Source organism: Arachis stenosperma, chromosome 2 (assembly GCF_014773155.1).
Source record: "Arachis stenosperma cultivar V10309 chromosome 2, arast.V10309.gnm1.PFL2, whole genome shotgun sequence".
Lineage (NCBI taxonomy): Eukaryota > Viridiplantae > Streptophyta > Magnoliopsida > Fabales > Fabaceae > Arachis > Arachis stenosperma.
Window position 1 is genome coordinate 94,578,610 of NC_080378.1, and position 7,287 is coordinate 94,585,896.

Here is a 7,287-nt window from a genome sequence, read left to right on the forward strand (position 1 = left end):
TCATCCATGCACTTCCCAGTCTCTAGGACTATGAAGTCAGTAGGAATGTAATGGTCTTCAATCTTCACCAAAACATTCTCTACAAGTCCATGAGCTTGTTTTCTTGAATTGTCTGCCATCTCTAATGAGATTCTTGCAGCTTGCACCTCAAAGATCCCTAATTTCTCTATTACAGAGAGGGGCATGAGGTTCACACTTGACCCTAAGTCACACAAGGCCTTCTTGAAGGTCATGGTGCCTATGGTACAAGGTATAGAAAACTTCCCAGGATCCTGCCTCTTTTGAGGCAATTTCTGCCTAGACAAGTCATCCAGTTCTTTGGTGAGCAAGGGAGGTTCATCTTCCCAAGTCTCATTTCCAAATAACTTGTCATTTAGTTTCATGATTGCTCCAAGGTATTTAGCAACTTGCTCCTCAGTGACATACTCATCCTCTTCAGAGGAAGAATACTCATCAGAGCTCATGAATGGCAGAAGTAAGTCCAATGGAATCTCTATGGTCTCATTTTGAGCCTCAGATTCCCATTGGAACTCAGAGGAGATTGGTACACGCCCACTGAGGTCTTTCTCAGTGGCGTCTTCTTCCTCTCTTTCCTCTCCATATTCGGCCATGTTAATGGCCTTGCACTCTCCTTTCGGATTTTTTTCTGTATTACTTGGGAGAGTACTAGGAGGGAGTTCAGTAACTTTCTTGCTCAGCTGACCCACTTGTCCTTCCAAATTTCTGATGGAGGACCTTGTTTCATTCATGAAACTTTGAGTGGTCTTTATTAGATCAGAGACCATTGTTGCTAAGTCAGAAGTATTCTGCTTAGAACTCTCTGTCTGTTGCTGAGAAGATGATGGAAAAGGCTTGCCATTGCTAAACCTGTTTCTTCCACCATTATTGTTATTGAAACCTTGTTGAGGTCTCTCTTGATTCTTCCATGAGAGATTTGGGTGATTTCTCCATGAAGAATTGTAGGTGTTTCCATAGGGTTCTCCTAGGTAATTCACCTCTTCTATTAAAGGGTTCTCAGGATCATAAGCTTCTTCCTCAGATGAAGCTTCCTTAGTACTGTTTGGTGCATTTTGCATTCCAGACAGACTTTGAGAAATCAAATTGACTTGTTGAGTCAATATCTTGTTCTGAGCCAATATGGCATTCAGAGTGTCAATCTCAAGAACTCCTTTCTTCTGACTAGTCCCATTGTTCACAGGATTCCTTTCAGAAGTGTACATGAATTGGTTATTTGCAACCATTTCAATCAATTCTTGAGCTTCTGCAGGCGTCTTCTTCAGATGAAGAGATCCTCCAGCAGAGCTATCCAAGGACATCTTAGATAGTTCAGAGAGACCATCATAGAAAATGCCTATGATGCTCCATTCAGAAAGCATGTCTGAAGGACATCTTCTGATCAATTGTTTGTATCTTTCCCAAGCTTCATAGAGGGATTCTCCATCCTTCTGTCTGAAGGTTTGGACTTCCACTCTAAGCTTACTCCATCTTTGTGGTGGAAAGAACTTTGCCAAGAAGGCATTGACTAGCTTTTCCCAAGAGTCCAGGCTTTCTTTAGGTTGAGAATCCAACCATATTCTAGCTCTGTCTCTTACAGCAAAAGGAAATAGCATCAGTCTGTAGACCTCAGGGTTAACCCCATTAGTCTTGACTGTGTCACAGATTTGCAAGAATTCAGCTAAGAACTGATGAGGATCTTCCATTGGAAGTCCATGGAACTTGCAATTCTGTTGCATTAGAGAAACCAATTGAGGCTTAAGCTCAAAGTTGTTTGCTCCAATGGCAGGGATAGAGATGCTTCTCCCATAGAAATCAGGAGTAGGTGCAGTAAAGTCACCCAGCACCTTCCTTGCATTGTTGGCATTGTTGTTGTTTTCGGCTGCCATGGGTTCTTCTTCTTTGAAGAATTCGGTCAGGTCCTCTAAAGAGAGTTGTGCTTTGGCTTCTCTTAGCTTTCGCTTCAAGGTTCTCTCAGGTTCAGGATCAGCTTCAACAAGAATGCCTTTGTCTCTGCTCCTGCTCATATGAAAGAGAAGAGAAAAAGAAAATGTGGAATCCTCTATGTCACAGTATAGAGATTCCTTGAAATGTCAGAGGGGAAGAGAAATAGAAAGAAGAAGGAGAAGGAGAATTCGAACTTTAATTAGATAAGGTTCGAATTGTGCATTTAGAAGGAGTGGTACTCCATAAATAGAAGGATGTGGGAAGGAGGGAAGAGAATTTTCGAAAATTCAATTAAAAGATTTTGAAAACATTTTGAAAATTTGATTGACAATTTTTCGAAAATTCAAAGTGAAAAAGAAATCAAGTGATTTTTGAAAAAGATTTTGAAATTAGAAATTAAAAAGATTTGATTGAAAACTATTTTGAAAAAGATGTGGTTAAGAAGATATGATTGGTTTTAAAAAGATGTAATTGAAAAGATATGATTTGAAAACAATTTTAAAAGATATGATTTGAAAACAATTTGAAAAGATATGATTTTAAAAACTAATGACTTGCCTAACAAGAAAAGATATGATTCAAACATAAAACCTTCCTTAATAGAAAAGGCAAAAAATGTTCAATCAAATCATTAATTGTTAGTAAGTATCTTTGAAAAAGGAAAGAAATTGATTTTGAAAACATTTGATTGAAAAGATATGATTTGAAAAAGATTTGGTTTTGAAAAACTTTGAAAACTTGAAAAAAAATTTGATTTGAAAACAAAATCTTCCTCCTAGCACCATCCTGGCGTTAAACGCCCAGAATGGTATACATTCTGGCGTTTAACGCCCAAAATGCTACCTTTGGGCGTTAAACGCCCAACCAGGTGCCCTGGCTGGCGTTTAAACGCCAGTCTGCCTTCTTCACTGGGCATTTTTGAATGCTCAGCTTTTTCTGTATAATTCCTCTGCAGTGTGTTCTGAATCTTCAATCCCTTGTATCATTGACTTGAAAAGACACAAATTACAAATATTTTTGGATTTTTAATAATTAAAATGCAACAAGAATCAAATAACAATGCATGCAAGACACCAAACTTAGCAGTTTGTATACTACTGACACTAATGAACTGAAAATGCATATGAGACACACAAAATATTCAAGTCAATAGAATTCAAAGATCAGAGCAAGTGAATCATCAAGAACATCTTGAAGATCACTAAGACATATGAATGCATGCAATTGACACCAAACTTAGGATGAGACACTAGACTCAAACAAGAAATATTTTTGAATTTTATGATTTTGCAATTTTTTTGTGTTTTTCGAAAATTAAGTGGGAAAAGGTATCAAAATTCTTAATGAGAATTCCAGGAATCAGTGCAATGCTAGTCTAAGACTCCGGTCCAGGAATTAGACATGGCTTCACAGCCAGCCAAGCTTTCAAAGAAAGCTTCGGTCCAAAACACTAGACATGACCAAAGGTCAGCCAAGCCTTAGCAAATCACTGCTCCAAAAGCAAGATTGATACGAAATCAACAAGCTCTTGTGGTGATAAGTTGAAACCTCGGTCCAATCAGATTAGACATGGCTTCTCAGCCAGCCAGATTTCAACAAATCATCATGAAACTCTAGAATTCATCTTCAAGAATTTCGAAAAAAAAAAATACCTAATCTAAGCAACAAGATGAACCGTCAGTTGTCCAGCCTGAACAATCCCGGGCAATAACACCAAAAATTTGATGTTGTTGCCGGATCTTGGCACTGATGTTACCAAAAGCTTGCTCAAAACATGAACAATCCCCGGCAACGGCGCTAAAAACTTGGTGCGCGAAATTGTGAACAATACTTTTTCACAACTCTCATAATCCCTGGTAATGGCTCCAAAAACGTGGTAGCCTAATACCATGGCATTACACAACTTCGCACAACTAACCAGCAAGTGCACTGGGTCGTCCAAGTAATAAACCTTACGTGAGTAAGGGTCGATCCCACGGAGATTGTTAGTATTGAAGCAAGCTATGGTCATCTTGTAAATCTTAGTCAGGCAAACTCAGATATATATGGTGATGAACGAAAATAACATAAAAGATAAAGATAGTGATACTTATGTAATTCATTGGTAGGAACTTCAGATAAGCGCATGAAGATGCCTTCCCTTCCGTCTCTCTGCTTTCCTACTGTCTTCATCCAACCCTTCTTACTCCTTTCCATGGCAAGCTCGTGTAGGGTTTCACTGTTGTCAGCAGCTACCTCCCATCCTCTCAGTGAAAGCGATTGCATATGTCCTGTCACGGCATAGCGGAATTCAGCTGTCGGTTCTCGTTCAGGCCGGAATAATATCCATTGATACTTTTGCGTCTGTCACTAACGCCCTAGCCTGCTAGGAGTTTGAAGCACGTCACAGTCATTCAGTCATTGAATCCTACTCAGAATACCACAGACAAGGTTAGACCTTCCGGATTCTCTTGAATGCTGCCATCAAGTCCTGCCTATACCACGAAGATTCCTTTTAAAGAATCCAAGAGATATTCACTAAGCCTCGGATGCTTGTAGAACAAGAATGGTTGTCAGTCACCTTGTTCATGGGTGAGAATGGTGATGGGCGTCAATCATCACCTTCATCATGTTGAAGAACAAGTGATATCTTGGATAAAGAACAATAGTAATTGCATTAATACTCGAGGTACAGCAGAGCTCCACACCTTAATCTATGGTGTGTAGAAACTCCACCGTTGAAAATACATAAGAACAAGGTCTATGCATGGCCGAATGGCCAGCCTCCCAATGATCTAAGAACTAAAATGTCCAAAGATGATCTAGAGATCTAAAAGTGATCAAAAGATTTCTATACAATAGTAAAAGGTCCTACTTATAAGAAACTAGTAGCCTAGGGTGTACAGAAATGAGTAAATGACATAAAAATCCTCTTCCGGGCCCACTTGGTGTGTGCTTGGGCTGAGCAATGAAGCAATTTCGTGTAGAGACTCTTCTTGGAGTTAAACGCCAGCTTTGGTGCCAGTTTGGGCGTTTAACTCCCATTTGGGTGCCAGTTCCAGCGTTTAACGCTGGGATTTCTTGAGGTGACTTTGAACGCCGGTTTGGGCCATCAAATCTTGGGCAAAGTATGGACTATTATATATTGCTGGAAAGCCCAGGATGTCTACTTTCCAACGCCGTTGAGAGCGCGCCAATTGGGCTTCTGTAGCTCCAGAAAATCCGCTTCGAAGGCAGGGAGGTCAGAATCCAACAGCATCTGCAGTCCTTTTTGGTCTCAAAATCAGATTTTTGCTCAGGTCCCTCAATTTCAGCCAGAAAATACCTGAAATCACAGAAAAACACACAAACTCATAGTAAAGTCCAGAAAAGTGAATTTTAATTAAAAACTAATAAAAATATACTAAAAACTAACTATATCATATCAAAAACATACTAAAAACAATGCCAAAAAGTATACAAATTATCCGCTCATCATAGGTTCTTCCTCCAGAGTGTGCTGTTTTTCTTCCTATTTTTCATTCTGTTTTTGCTTTTTCAATTGGTTTCGTGACTTCTCATGATCATCAACCTACAGAAATAACAAAAAAAAATAGATAAAATATAACATTGGGTTGCCTCCCAACAAGCGCTTCTTTAATGTCAGTAGCTTGACAGAGGGCTCTCATGGAGCCTCACAAATGCTCAGAGCAATGTTGGAACCTCCCAACACCAAACTTAGAGTTTGAGTGTGGGGTTTCAACACCAAACTTAGAGTTTGGTTGTGGCCTCCCAACACCAAACTTAGAGTTTGACTGTGGAGGCTCTGTTTGACTCTGTTTTGAGAGAAGCTCTTCATGCTTCCTCTCCATGGTGACAGAGGGATATCCTTGAGCCTTAAACACAAAGGATTATTCATTCACTTGAATGATCAGTTCACCTCTATCAACATCAATCACAGCCTTTGCTGTGGCTAGGAAGGGTCTGCCAAGGATGATGGATTCATCCATGCACTTCCCAGTCTCTAGGACTATGAAATCAGCAGGGATGTAATGATCTTCAATCTTAACCAGAACATCCTCTACAAGTCCATAAGCTTGTTTTCTTGAATTGTCTGCCATCTCTAGTGAGATTCTTGCAGCTTGTACCTCAAAGATCCCTAGCTTCTCCATTACAGAGAGAGGCATGAGGTTTACACTTGACCCTAAGTCACACAGAGCCTTCTTGAAGGTCATGGTGCCTATGGTACAAGGTATTGAAAACTTCCCAGGATCTTGTCTCTTTTGAGGTAATCTCTGCCTAGACAAGTCATCCAGTTCTTTGGTGAGCAAAGGAGGTTCATTCTCCCAAGTCTCATTACCAAATAACTTGTCATTTAGCTTCATGATTGCTCCAAGGTATTTAGCAACTTGCTCTTCAGTGACATACTCATCCTCTTCAGAGGAAGAATACTCATCAGGGCTCATGAATGGCAGAAGTAAATCCAATGGAATCTCTATGGTCTCATTTTGAGCCTCATATTCCCATGGTTCCTCATTGGGGAACTCATTGGAGGCCAGTGGTCGTCCATTGAGGTCTTCCTCAGTGGCGTTCACTGCCTCTTCCTCCTCTCCAAATTCGACCATGTTGATGGCCTTGCACTCTCCTTTTGGATTTTCTTCTGTATTGCTTGGAAGAGTACTAGGAGGGAGTTCAGTAACTTTCTTGCTCAGCTGTCCCACTTGTGCCTCCAAGTTTCTAATGGAGGACCTTGTTTCAGTCATGAAATTTTGAGTGGTTTTGATCAGATCAGAGACCATGGTTGCTAAGTCAGAGTGGCTCTGCTTAGAACTCTCTGTCTGTTGCTGAGAAGATGATGGAAAAGGCTTGCCATTGCTAAACCTGTTTCTTCCACCATTATTGTTGTTGAAACCTTGTTGAGGTCTCTATTGATCCTTCCATGAGAAATTTGGGTGATTTCTCCATGAAGAATTATAGGTGTTTCCATAGGATTCTCCTAGGTAATTCACCTCTTCCATTGAAGGGTTCTCAGGATCATAAGCTTCTTTTTCATATGAAGCATCCTTAGTACTGCTTGGTGCATTTTGCATTCCAGACAGACTTTGAGAAATCATATTGACTTGCTGAGTCAATATTTTGTTCTGAGCCAGAATGGCATTCAGAGTATCAATCTCAAGAACTCCTTTCTTCTGATTTGTCCCATTGTTCACAGGATTCCTTTCAGAAGTGTACATGAATTGGTTATTTGCAACCATTTCAATTAGTTCTTGAGCTTCTGCAGGCGTCTTCTTCAGATGAAGAGATCCTCCAGTAGAGCTATCCAAAGACATCTTGGACAGTTCAGAAAGACCATCATAGAAAATACCTATGATGCTCCATTCAGACAGC

General features: G+C 40.1%; 1 non-coding gene across 1 annotated transcript; it reads left to right on the top strand.

Annotated features, from left to right (window-relative positions):
• The first annotated feature begins 1,370 nt into the window (after positions 1–1,370).
• On the top strand, positions 1,371–1,478 carry LOC130964490 (small nucleolar RNA R71). Its single transcript, XR_009080581.1, has one exon. It is a non-coding gene; the product is annotated as a small nucleolar RNA R71 (small nucleolar RNA).
• Positions 1,479–7,287: the final 5,809 nt, after the last annotated feature.